The sequence below is a fragment of the Carettochelys insculpta genome, chromosome 5 (assembly GCF_033958435.1).
Source record: "Carettochelys insculpta isolate YL-2023 chromosome 5, ASM3395843v1, whole genome shotgun sequence".
Classification (NCBI taxonomy): domain Eukaryota; kingdom Metazoa; phylum Chordata; order Testudines; family Carettochelyidae; genus Carettochelys; species Carettochelys insculpta.
In genome coordinates, this window is record NC_134141.1 from 35,576,064 (window position 1) to 35,589,277 (window position 13,214).

Below are 13,214 nucleotides of genomic sequence, written 5' to 3' on the forward strand. Positions count from 1 at the left end.
AGTGGGGGCTGGAGAGAAGGGGCGTCATATCACATGCTGCTAATTTAATATCTTAAGGCTTGTTGAAAGTAAATGCAGAAAAGTGTCTTTAAATAAATATGTGAAAGAATTTCTAAATGTGAATGTAGCTGGGTGGGGAGCAGGCTTTGGTTTGTTTCCTTTGTCCATGCTAAGGAAAGAGTTAAGGGTCAGACATAGAGCTCCCATGCCAGGCAATAACTGGAGGCTTGCAAAGCATTGGAAATTAGGGTGTTGCGTGTTTGAACAGGCCCAAAAGGAGGAACAGCAAAGTGGGCAACTGCCCCCAGGGTTTTTCCTGAGGCCATACCACTTCCAGGAGAACACAGCCAACCCTCTGAGTTACAACACCTTCCTCCACAACATAAATACACACCATAACCCTCAAGCTCTGCATCTCAATGAGGGAGCAACTTTAAACATTACAGGGAGATTCAAGTCTGCGGGAGATTGCTTGCTTTTCACCCAGCAAAGAAATACAGGGAGGTGTTCCTAGCAAGTTAGAGACACTGAGCCTGGTATGATGTGCAGGGCTTGGAAGCTGGTGCTCATGTCAGGTATGCTCCATTGCAGGGCTACAAACAAGTCAGGCTCCAGGAGGAACAACCAGTAATTCTGGGAGTCCCATTTGCTGCTGCCATAAGTTGATTAGAGGACCCCTGGCAGACTGGCTCTTGTGCCAAGTCTTCAGGCAACCACAGCGGTACTTGCCTGACATAGGCCGTGTCTACACTAGCCCCAAACTTCGAAATGGCCATGCAAATGGCCATTTTGAAGTTTACTAATGAAGCGCTGAAATATATATTCAGCGCTTCATGAGCATGCAGGCGGCCGTGGCACTTCGAAATTGACGTGGCTCGCCCCGACGGGGATCCTTTTTGAAAGGACCCCGCCTACTTCGAAGTCCCCTTATTACCATGGGAATAAGGGGATTTCGAAGTAGGCGGGGTCCTTTCAAAAAGGAGCCCTGTCGGGGCGAGCCATGTCAATTTCGAAGTGCCGCGGCCGCCCGCGTGCTAATGAAGCGCTGAATATGTATTTCAGCACTTCATTAGTAAACTTCGAAATGGCCATTTGCATGGCCATTTTGAAGTTTGGGGCTAGTGTAGACACGGCCATAGTGTGAGAAAGGAGGCTCCACACTCCATGGTGGGTCCAGCAACATGTGCTAAGGGGCTGCACCCACTGGTGATGACGGTGGAGCTGCTGCTGCCTTCACCCTGAGCTCCACTTTTCCCCTGCCCCTCAGCACGGAGAGAAGATTTTTAGGGTCATTAGCCTGAGCCAGAGCTGGAGAAAGGGAAAGGTCAGAGTCCACACACAGCAGCTGGAGGACTAGATGGGCAGAAGAGAAGACCAGCGTCAAGGGGTGCGGTTTCAACAGACATTGTAGGATTTCCCTCAGAAATAAACAAATAAACAACCCACCCCCATGTTTAGAGCTCTGCATAGTTGTATCAGTACCACAAAAATGGTCTGTGGAGATCAGCAGATTTGCAGGACTTCAGCTACATGAGCCCTACATCATTTCTTGTGGCTCTCTTCAGTCAGAGCTAACTCTTCCAAAGGTATGCCCACTTTCTCCCAGCTGTATAAATACCTTTCAAACTTACATATGAACACCCACAAGCAACCCCCTCTCACCATTTACACATAAATATTGGTGTAGTAATCAAAATCAACATATTAAAATTTAGAGGTCACAGTCAGAAGATCAGTCCTAAATACACAAAATTAACTAGTGCCTTACACAAGACTTCTGTTTTTTTACATATACATATATATAGGTATATATGCGCACACCCACATGGTATGTTACTCTTCTAGAAGTGGTTCCTCTGGAGAGAAAAGCTGGGACACAAAAAGGAATTCTGGCCAATCAGAACGCTGGAGGATGGTACCTAGGAGTAGGTGTTGAGGTTCCCTGAAAAAGGTTCCCCAACCCCTGGTCTACACAGACCACATTACAGTGGTACAACTGCAGTGCTCCAATGTAGAGGCAGAGCACAGTTATGAAAGGGCTACTACAACTGCTGTAGTAAATCCACCTTCTCAAGAGGTGGCGATGCAGCTAACTTCAGGGAAGAATTGTCCCATCGACTCACAGCTTTTGTTTCTGGGAACTGTGTTGTCTTAACTGTGTTGTGGGTTTTTCATACTCCTGAGCAATGTAATTGGGTAGATCTAATTTCCTAGTGTAGACCAGACCTTAGTAATTACATATCCTCTTTCATCAGAGGATCTCAAAAGCACTTTACAAACATTAATTAATTTAGCCTTAAAACACCCAAATACCAATGACAATCATTTTATACATGAGGGAAACTGATGCACAGAACAGTCATGCAGCAAGTTAAAAAAAATAGACCCAGCAGAAGAGTTCAGATTTCCTGAGTCCCAGTCAAGAGTTCAAGAAACAAGGACATGCTGCTTCTGATTTCTACATAAATGTTAACTGACATACATGAGAGACATAAATAAAACTAAATTCCTCCATTAAAAGTGTTTCTCTGCACAGACTGAGAACCTACAGTACTGAAGGGGGATTTTTTATTTATTTATTGGGTGCGGGGCTCTCTCTCTATGCTGGGCACTGTACTCCTACTGCCTAAAAGGAGACAGTAAGTGTCAATGACATTTACCCCTTCTAATAAGAGTCATTCACACTTCACTATTATTCTTCGTTATTGCTTAGGACAAGCACTAGTATCTCATTGAAAGATCAGTGCAGCAAGGGGGAAAAAGCTCACTGAGGTCCCTTAGATTTCAAGAAAAGCAAAGAAATCATCTGGTGCTAGATAGATGACAAGCTTGAATCTCTTGGGCCTTTCCTGATTCTTAAGTCTCTATAGTCCTAGGTTTCACAATTGCCTGAAAACCACCCCCAACATTTCAACATAAGGGCAGTGGGTGTCTTAACTGGAAAAAGTCTAACTCTATTCAACTGTCAAGGTCTGGAAGAATCCAAGTATTCAGTACTCCATAACTGAGCTAATCTCAGTTGAACTGTGGCTGACTGGGTAAATGCACCGACTCTTTCACCTCCAAGACTACAGTCTGAATTCAGGGAGAAGTCAACAGGAAAGGGCCCACTGGTCTTTAGTGAGCAGAGGCACTAATTTTTGGACTACACTTCAGAATGCTGATTTCTGGGGTTCTGAGTGAATAGACTACACAGCTATTCTCACTAACAGAAGGTTTTATTAAGAAGGTCCATGAACTGCTCACATGAAAATTGGCATTAACCCCTGCATTCTGACCCCAACTACAGCAGCGTTCCTCAACATAGCCAAGTGAACCTCACTGAACTGAACTGATGACTACGGCTGTGTCTACACTATGAGATAAATTTGAATATAAGGCAGTCAGCTCAGTATTACTACGCGACTACCTTCACTGTAAATACCATTAGGGCGCACTAATATTGGTATTACAATACCATCAACACCTGCTGGGTATAGCATCAAGCTCGAATTCAAAAGTTCCAATTAAAGGCCAGTGTGGAATCACCATGTCTTATAATCAAATTTATTAGCCTCCAGAGGTGCCCATATGTAACTCATAATGCCCCTCAGTGCTCCGCTCTGGCTGCTGCTCCCCAGGTGTGCAGGAATTGGGTAAAAGAAAGACTGTGAATTTCAAATTGAGCCCAGGAAGCCTGTGGCTGTAGGATCATGTTTGTATGAGAGCTGAGAAATGTCTTCCTTTCTTTGCTATTAGCACCGTGAGTGCATCTACCCATTACAAATACCCCTGCATGGAGTTTGTGGTTCTGTCTCTACACTTGCTTTTTTTTTTTTTTTTTTTGTGCACTGCCTGGCACCAGCCGCTGCTCCGCTGCACCTACCAACAAAGCTCTTGGGGTTGTGCTTGCATAAGAGGCTGAGAAACTTCTCGGTGGTTTTCATTTGTGCACAGACTCTCCTCCCACCCCCACAGGCACCAAACAGTCAGGGTCTTTACCACGCTCAGCCACATCACGTGGGAAGCCCTTGACCCAATAAAAGGACATGCGGTCGGTTTGGTGCTGACCATGCTGCCAGGCAGCACCATGTCCTGGCTTGTGTGCAGTTAGGGCTCCAAGGGCAGGAAAGATACTCGAGGGCTCACTGCCACTGGGGAGAAACCTCCCTCAGCAACTACAATATTTGGGGAGGCTAATTTAACATTTCAACTGCCTCTGCAGCAGCAGACCACAGCACCCCCCAAAAATTTTTTTTGGGGGGCTTGCTGTCCATTGCAGACACCTGCTGCTTTGATATTTCTGTTATAAAATCTTTTTCCTAACGTTTCCTATCTGTCTTCATACTTTGACCCCCAAAATACAGAGTGGAGGGCCAGCTGAGATTACTGTTTTCATTATAATTTCAGTGTATGAGGTTTCACTGCCGTCCCCTGTGTTGGCAAAGTCTGTGTAGTGAAGAGGGAAGATAAATATAATTTTTCCTACACTTTTCTATCCTCTTTCTTCTAACTTTGAGAATACAGTCTGTCCCTGTGTTATTTTCAGGGATTGGATGCAATCATGGGAGGGGGAACACTCAGTGGATAGCCAGTTGAGAACATAGCCTGTGCACAGAAGCCTTATCGTGCACCAGAAAGCTCAAAACCCTTCCCTCAGCAATTCTCTTTTTTTCAGAAACTTTCCTATCATCTCTTTCTGCAAGTTTTTCAGGGTGACAATAGTCAAAATCGAGTTTATAAATTCCAGGATTACAAGACTGATATGAATAAATTCCATTTTGTCTTGCAGTGTAGACACAGCCTAACTCAAATAAGCAGTGATTGTCTTGGCCCAAGACACATTTTATTCATTTAAAATTAACAATAATTTAAGAAGTTCATGACAATAAATGGAATTTCTGAAATTTGTTTCAACTTTGCTTACCGGCCAACACCCAAGTTCATTCAATGGCATCACTTACACCTAAAAAAGCACATAAACAGAGGTAAAGTGCTCCCTTCTCCACTGCTGTGTTTTAGGTATTTGTGATTTCATCAATTGTTGCAGAAGGACCAGAACCATGAATTTAGGTCTTAGCAGCTACAAAGTTTGTCAGCTCTGTTTTAAAAGAAACACAGAATTGCGGTGTATGCTTCAACAAAGCGTCATTAACAGGCATTTTCATGCTGCATCCAGTTGTGTGAAACCAAATCAGTCAGTGGGATGACAGCAAGCTAACGCTTACAACAATATTGTAAACAACTAGCACTGTTTCTCTTGTAAAAGAAACATATATGTGCAATGTCTTTTTTTTTTTTTTTAATTTCTTTGCCACTCTGCAGTATCCATCATACTCTAGTTATTTTTGTTCTCAGATACCACTTGGTGGCAACTGCATAAAAGTTGACTATTTCCTAGAAACCCTGTATAGGCACATCACAAACACCACTGATGACTAGTTGGGATTAGACCAGTGTTTCTTCAAGTACGTTCCATGGAACGCTGGTGTTCCGTGAACAACTCACAGGTGTGCTACAAGCATCAAACATTTTTTTGATATCATATACCGATGGCATATATTTTCTGTTATCAAAAGCAGATGCAATGTTACTATTTTGTTACTATGATACCTCATTAAATTAATTCCTTTTGGGTTTTTTTTTGATCTGATAATTTTTTTAAGGAAAAATTTCAAAGGTGTTCCACATGTTACTGTTTGGTGTTCCATGGTCTCAAAAAGTTTAGGAAACACTGGTTTAGGGAGCTCTCTGCTTCATTGTAAGACACAAGTCACAGAGAACCAGAACACAGTGTTTTCCAGCTTCACACATTCTGAAAACCCAATTTGTCCTTGCATGTTTTCCAAGCTTTTGCTGTCAGGCGACCTGTCTTGAGACACATTCAAAAGCACCTATGAGCTCTTGGCCTCTCTCCCATTTTTGACCTGTTCAGGTAGTATGTAAATGTAAGCTAGTGTATAAGCAGTTAAAAATGTCACATAACATCACAGCAAACGGGAGTGGTGCCAGAGCCAAGGGTCCCAGAAACAGCAGGGAGATGTTAGCACAGACATACGCATGCGTTTTGAAATCACTGAATAGTGGACCAACAGCAACAGTGCAGTCCTCCTGCACAACACTGCTTCCCTGTGGCTTAAGAACTGTGTGATGGCTCAGAATCTCTGTGCTTTCCTGGCCCTTCTCAGCCCTTAAAGTTTGCTCAAGTGTTTCAGCTCAGTGTGTGTGTGATATTCACTGCTGGTTCACCACAGCTGAAAGGAATACAAAAGAGCAAGGAGTGGAATGGATGCCCTCTATTTCATGCAAGTGAAGGGAGTCACTTTAAGCTGACTTGCAGAAAAGAAGAAACTTTTCCAGCTGATCACAGTAAAGGATTTTAAGAGGAGTAAGAGTGTGGTGGGAGGAGTGGAAAACTCAGAAGATGAATGGCATAATGTGATAAAGAGGAGGGAGCGGGGAAGAGAGAGGAAATTGAATGGAGGTGAGATTGAAGGACAGGTGGAAGAAGGGAATGGGCATGGAGAGAAAAGAACAACAGAGGAAATACGAGGGTTGGGAAGAGAAAACCAACAGGGGGGAAAAACAGAGACAGATTAAGAAATAAATTGCCTGCTGTACAGATGTTTTGAATAGTGCCAGGGTTTTGGGATCCTGGCAGAGAGACATTAAACAGAGAGAACCCTGGAGCAAATGAGCACAAGTGAATTATAAAAATGAGAGAGAGAGAGAGAGAGAATACAGAATAAAAAAAATTCTGAACAAACTTGAAAAAAGGCAGAATCAATAAATCCATAAATGAAAGGTAGCCCCTCCCTTGAAATAAATTACATATCAGTGACAATCATTAACTGAGCAATGGAAAGTCAATGAAATGATTGGGCTATCAGCTGGAAATCTGAGTTTCATTCTATATTCTGCCACAGACTTTCTTGGGTAAGCCTCAACTTCTTACTGCCTCATTTTTTTCAATCTTAACAAAGGGATTATGCTCACATACCTCATGGAGATGTAGAAAGACTAAATTCATGAATGCCTGTAACTTGCTTTGAGATCTTCAAATGGATATTGCCAAAGAAGTGCAATGTATTCATTAATAAAGACAGTATCATATTAAATACTCTTAAAAAAAAGAGACAAGCAGATGTGAATGGGAGAAAGAAACTTTTGTTAAATAAAATACATTTTCATTGTACAGATGGTAGGTAAATGCCAGCTACCATTTTGTTGTGCCTTCTTACAATCTACCTGAAAGTAAAGCAGAAGAATTTTCTCAGGCTGAAATGGATACAAGTACTTCTGGCTTGTTACCCATGTCGCCATTAGATTACACAACTCCCATTGGTTTAATTATTTTAATCATAATAAACAATTTGTTGTACCTATTATCCAATTAGATGGTCTCTTATTGTGATGAAATGCTTGTCTTGGGAAAGGAAGCTGATTGCAATTTCACATGACTTATTATTGTTATTAATGGACAGTGCTGAGTTCAAGAAGTTATGTTACCATTATCTCAAGTATTCTTAGCCCAGCTGATATTTCCAGAGTGCTCTTTTCTTTTGCTAGTGATGCTCATGTGTTGAATAGAGATTCTTCAACAAACTGCCTACATAAACACAGGAATGTTTTGTACTTATGCTTGACAGCAAAAGCATGAACATTACATCTGATCTACACACCTGCAGCATCATAGCTATGCCACTGTAGCAACTGCTGTGTACCCATATCGTTAGTGCAGAGCAGACACCATGTTATCCTAACAGATGGGAATAGGACTGGAAAGCTGTGACATTAGACATGCACTCTGTTCAAGGGGGGGCAATGTTTATTATCCTGAGCTTCAGTGCCGGTGGTTTATCGTAATTTGCCATAAGCAAGTCCAGTTGTGCAATACTTAATTTTAAGGCTAATTAAATAAAGTTGTTAGCCACATCAGGTTGATAATTCTTGCTGCTGAATAAACACAAAAGCACTAGGAGATTATGTAAAGGGCTGGAAGGAAAAGGAGAAACACAGTATTAAAAATTCTCTGTTCTTTGGTCTCTCCTCAAACCCTCTTCCACTCTTGATGCAAAAATGGGTCAAAATTTCCCATCTGACTCAGATAAAACCAAGCTAAAGAGATGGAACAACCAAGTCAACAATCTTCCTTGGGTACTAACATTGAGAGGTTATAATTTATAAAAATAATAGAATATTGTCACTCAAAGATAATATAGCATTTCCATGTACGAACAGCCTTGTGATGTGGATACACACCAGAGATTATTCAAACAATGTCTTTCAAAACAGAGTTTGATGTTATAGTGTTTATTTAAACATAGAGCTTGTGCAACTTCACTGAGTTGGTATGCAAAATATCTACATCATATCAAACAAATGTCTGTGGAAAACCAACAGTCTACCTTATTTGACTTTTCTGTATTTAACTACTGCAATGACTATAACAAGTGTTTATTTCTTTGCACTCTGGTTAGCTGCACAGAGCCATCACAGCAATGGGAGACTTAGCTGGGGTGTATTCTGGATCATGCAGCAGCGAAATTGTTAATTAAAGGTCTAAGATAGGATTTTTGCAATGGTCTGAGTGGGAAAGCACAGAGGATACCTAGATTCTAATCCTAACAATGTCTGTGCTTTGACTTCCCCAGTTGTAAACCAGGGATAATATACGCCTCTCTCTCCAGCACGATGCTGTGAGTAGTAATTGCTCATGAAATGCTTTTAAAACTGCTGAATTGCTATTAACAACAACATCAAGTCATTATTTGTAAAAGATCAGAATTTACAACCCTTATTCACATTAAGCAGTTCTTCATGGCCCAACTAAAATCAATGGAAGCTGAGACAGAGAACCCTCAACATGAGAAAGGGTGCCACAATCTGACCCAGGCTTGACAGAACTCACAGATATGAAGATGGATTCACATTGTGCGTTGGCAATGAAAAGGCCTACAGTTTTGTATCTGAATACTGGAATGAATAAAACAAATTATTTTTTTTGGCGGACACCAGGATAACAGCCCTTTATTTGCCCACAGAATAGCTACAGCCCAGACAGTTTCCCTCCCCTATAGGTTCTCTGGGATCACACTCCAAGAATGGAAGACTAGATTAGTCTTCCATCTTACGTTTGCTGAGACTTCTTACCAAATCATCAATCGATGTCAATTATGAAGTGTACAGCTGTGGACCGGGAATGAGATAAAGAACACCGTTCACTGTGCACTGGCCATTGAACAACTTACACGTGTTAATGACTTTACACATTATGGACTTGGCCTAGATTCTAACACTGGGTGAAAGAGTTTATCACATTACCATCTCCTATGTTGACTAGCATGCTCAGTGTTTATATCCTTAAACTGGTCCACTATGAGTTTTGGTGAATGATGCAACAAGCCAATTCATAAGTACAAAAAAAAGTTACCAAGTTACTTTTTATATTTTTAAAGAGAAAAGTTAAAGAGAAAGTCCTGCAGCAGACAAAAACAAGGGGGATTCACACCTGCCTGGAAGGCAAACACAAGCATCCAGCAAGCCCCACCGTCCAACTTGCTTGCCATGGTCTGCTTGAGGTATGCCACTGCTCCTCCTTAAATTGCTCTGACATAAAGGTGGGTTGGGAATTTTCCCTCAACATTTTGAGGGCAATCTGTGAGAAAGTTTCTATTGGGACAATCAAAACATTTTATTTCATATCAGCTCAGGTCGACACAATCACATTGTTTTAGCTTCAGGTCAATTTGAGATTAGTCAGTACTTCCCTGAGCTCATGACACCTCATGCTTTCATTCGCTGTTAGGGGTTGGGCTCTCTAATTGTGACTACATCTCACATAATGTAGTATGTTCTTCCCTCTTATTGAGCCACTGGGGTGCATTATGGGAGCCATTTTACCAAAGTACACCTTATTCTCCAGGTAAGGAACCCAATCCATAGGAGGCATAAGGCACCTGAACTACAACTTCCACCAAATTCTGTAGCAGCTTGGGGAGAATGCAGACTAATGTCAAACCAAACCAAGATTTTGTTTAGACTTGATCTCAACTGACATATTTCTGTTCAGGAAAATTAAAATATTTGGCATTGATTGGAAATTTCTAAACAAAGCATTTTGACATTTGTGAATCAAAGATTTTCACAATGTATTCCGTGAAGATTTTCACTATTTAGACTTTTTATCCTGATTCATTAAAAAAAAAAAGCTGAAATATCAGAATTTCCACATTGGGTGGAAACCAGCTCTATTCTAGAATAACTATTTTAGGCCCAAGTAGTTGGTGAACGTTGAGATTTGGATCCATAATTAGATGTATGGAGATCTGCAGTGGCCACTCACACTATGCATCTATATCATACCCTAATAAACCCTTTCATTAGAAACTTAGGCTATGGACAGTATGATGGTAACAAATAATGCCCTGTTAATTCTGCGGCTTTTTTCTTCTTTTGCAGGGTTTAGTTAGAAGAGGATCAACTAGCTGGAAAGAAAAAAGGGAGAGAGAACACAGATAAGCAGGCAAGGGAGGACAAAGCAGCAAAGATGAGGTCAAGAGGGATGTGTCTGGAGTAAAATTGAGGTGAAGAGACAGACAGGAAGTGGGGGGGGTGGAAACAAGCAGCCAATCACAGGGCAGCAAAAGTTCAGTCAAAACCAGGGGTCTGCAACCTGCATCTCCGGAGCTGCATGTGGCTATTTAAGGACTTCTTTGTGGCTCCTAACGTTAAAATTGCAAAGTTTAAAAAAACAAACAAATAAAAAAACCCACCTGCCAGATTATTTTTGATAAATGGTGAACGACTACAAGTCCAAAAATGAACAACTCAGATCACAATAGCAAACAATAGGTGATCTCAAAGCATTGGATAACTCCCCCTGGTGTCCTCCAGAGAGAGAGCAAACATCTGGGAGTGAAAGTCAGGAAGAAAGTGGTATAAACACACATATAAAGTGTGAGGAAACAGAATATGTAAGAAGTTTGTGACTGTCCTGCAGTAAATATGTATAATTTCACATAACATTGTGTGTGTGCCATTGTTAAAATAGGGGTTACAAAGAGTTTGGTTCATGTTATTTATTAAGGACCATCTCTCATTCACATGCATTGCAGCTCTTGAATTATTGAGTTTTTTACTAAATTGGAAAAAATGGCTCTTCTTGCTATTTTGGCTGTTGACCCCTGGTCAAAACTGTTGTAAATTCTCAGAATATTTGACTGTCTCTGCCTGGAAGCTTCCATAGCTGCATCTACCCAGTGGAATCTCTGGCTGGTTACTATTTGCAAATTTTCCCCCAGGCCTTAATGCAAGGGGAGGGGCAGCACACCTGGGATCTACTTTCCCCAAAGCTGCAAGGGAGTGTCTGAAAGAAACTAAGTTCCTGCAAACATGAAAAGTTTTTGCTTAGTAGACCCACATACATTGGTTGTGGACATAGAGATGAGAAAGTTACAAGCAAGTGAATACACTGGGTTATAACAGAAATGAGTTTGCATGGAAAAGGAAGCTACAGCACTGAGCTGTGGTAGTTCCCTGTTCTGTCACAGGCTCCCTGGGTGAACTCTGACAATTTACTTTGTGCCTCTGCATCCCCATTAGTAACATGAGGCTAATAATACTTCTATACATAACTCTTCACAATGAAACAGAGTAATATCTGGGAGGTGCTCAAGTGCTACACTGATGACCCTCATAGAAAATCTACATGCTAAATACTCACTATTATGGACTCTCAGTTCCAGTGGCTGGTGTACCACATATTCTCAAACAGAACTTACCTTCACCACCCTCCTCCACTAAAGAAAAAAGAGTAACTTGCAATGTAGTTATTTAAAAGCCAAACCATAAAAACTAATGTTAGGTACCAAAGATTTTGACCACATTTGTTCTGGTTTCACTGAACATGTTTTATGAAGTGGCTTTCTCTTTCCCCTCATATACCCGATTTGCTAGCTTTAATATAAACAAAATTAGAGAGCTAAACTAATAGACAGACTTGACTAAGTCTCTTGCAGCATGTCTTCATCTGCCCAGCAACACAATCTACAGCCAATTGCAAACCAAGTCAATTTGTGGTAAGACTTTAACAGTCACCCTTAACGCACCTCAATAATTATTCTCTTTAACTGACATAATATTCAATATACTGTTGGTGAGTGCAATAATGGTAAAATTGATGCCTTCAGGGCTACAATACGATTAGAGTTTTAGCCAGATAAACTGACCTCTAGCCTAATGGTGTATTATGGGGCTTTACACCATTCAGATGCACTGTGTGACTGTTCATAATCCTCTGTATAATTATATTACATGCCATTCTTGTGTATTTTCAGATCATTCCAACAGATAATTGCCTGATTCTGCAACACTTAAGTGAACAGAACCACTGACTTCAGTGAGATTCTTGTCTGCAAGGTTACTGAATCGGGTCCTTGGCTTGCAGTGTTGGTTCAGACTCTATTATTTCTTGATTTTTATCATATGGCTACAAATGAACAGTTTGTCTCTTAAACAGGCAGCAAACTTGTCATCTGGAACTATATGGATAGTAGAATCTTTTTACCTTAAAAAAATCAAAATCCAGGAATTTAAAATGTAAAACAAAGCCTATATGGCATCACTTAAAAATATCTATCAATAATCCGTCAAAAATACACGCCACAGATTAGCAACTACAGCATGTACAAAGACACAGTCCATTCATGTTTTTGAAAAGACGAATTCTATTTTCTGAAACTGGGTTAAATCATAGCAAATTATATTTTATGTTTGGACACCTATAACATTTAGCTTAAAAAAATGAAGAATGTCAATCTAAAAAATTGGAGAATTGTATGTATCTTAATGAGAGTAGCAGGGCTTCAATGCCATAAATAGTCTCTTTTTGCTTTTTTCCCCTATCTACAATGCAGATCTGTTGATGATGACAATATTTTAGAAGGAGTTTTAAGATAAATCATGCTTTCAAAGAAATTATCAAGGACTCTCTATAATTACGTGCAGTCTAATGTGCTTCCTCTACAGAAAAGATGTTGCATGAAACAGGCAATAGAAGAAATAAGCACCGAAAGTTCTCCTAGGCAGGAACAAAGATATCTCTGTGTTCTGTAGCATGCCAAGCATGTTATCTGTGCTGAAATAAATTAATAAAATAAAGACAAAAATACAATAATAATAATAATAATCATCTTCAAAATCCAGGTTAGCTCATTTGGGTACGCCTAATTTAT

The 13,214-nt window shown here is 40.6% G+C and overlaps 1 protein-coding gene across 2 annotated transcripts in view; it reads right to left on the minus strand.

Moving 5' to 3' along the window:
• The window catches only part of BNC2 (basonuclin zinc finger protein 2), a 457,477-nt gene that overhangs the window by 115,578 nt on the left and 328,685 nt on the right, over positions 1 to 13,214 (minus strand). The gene's annotated exons all lie outside the window — the stretch shown is intronic.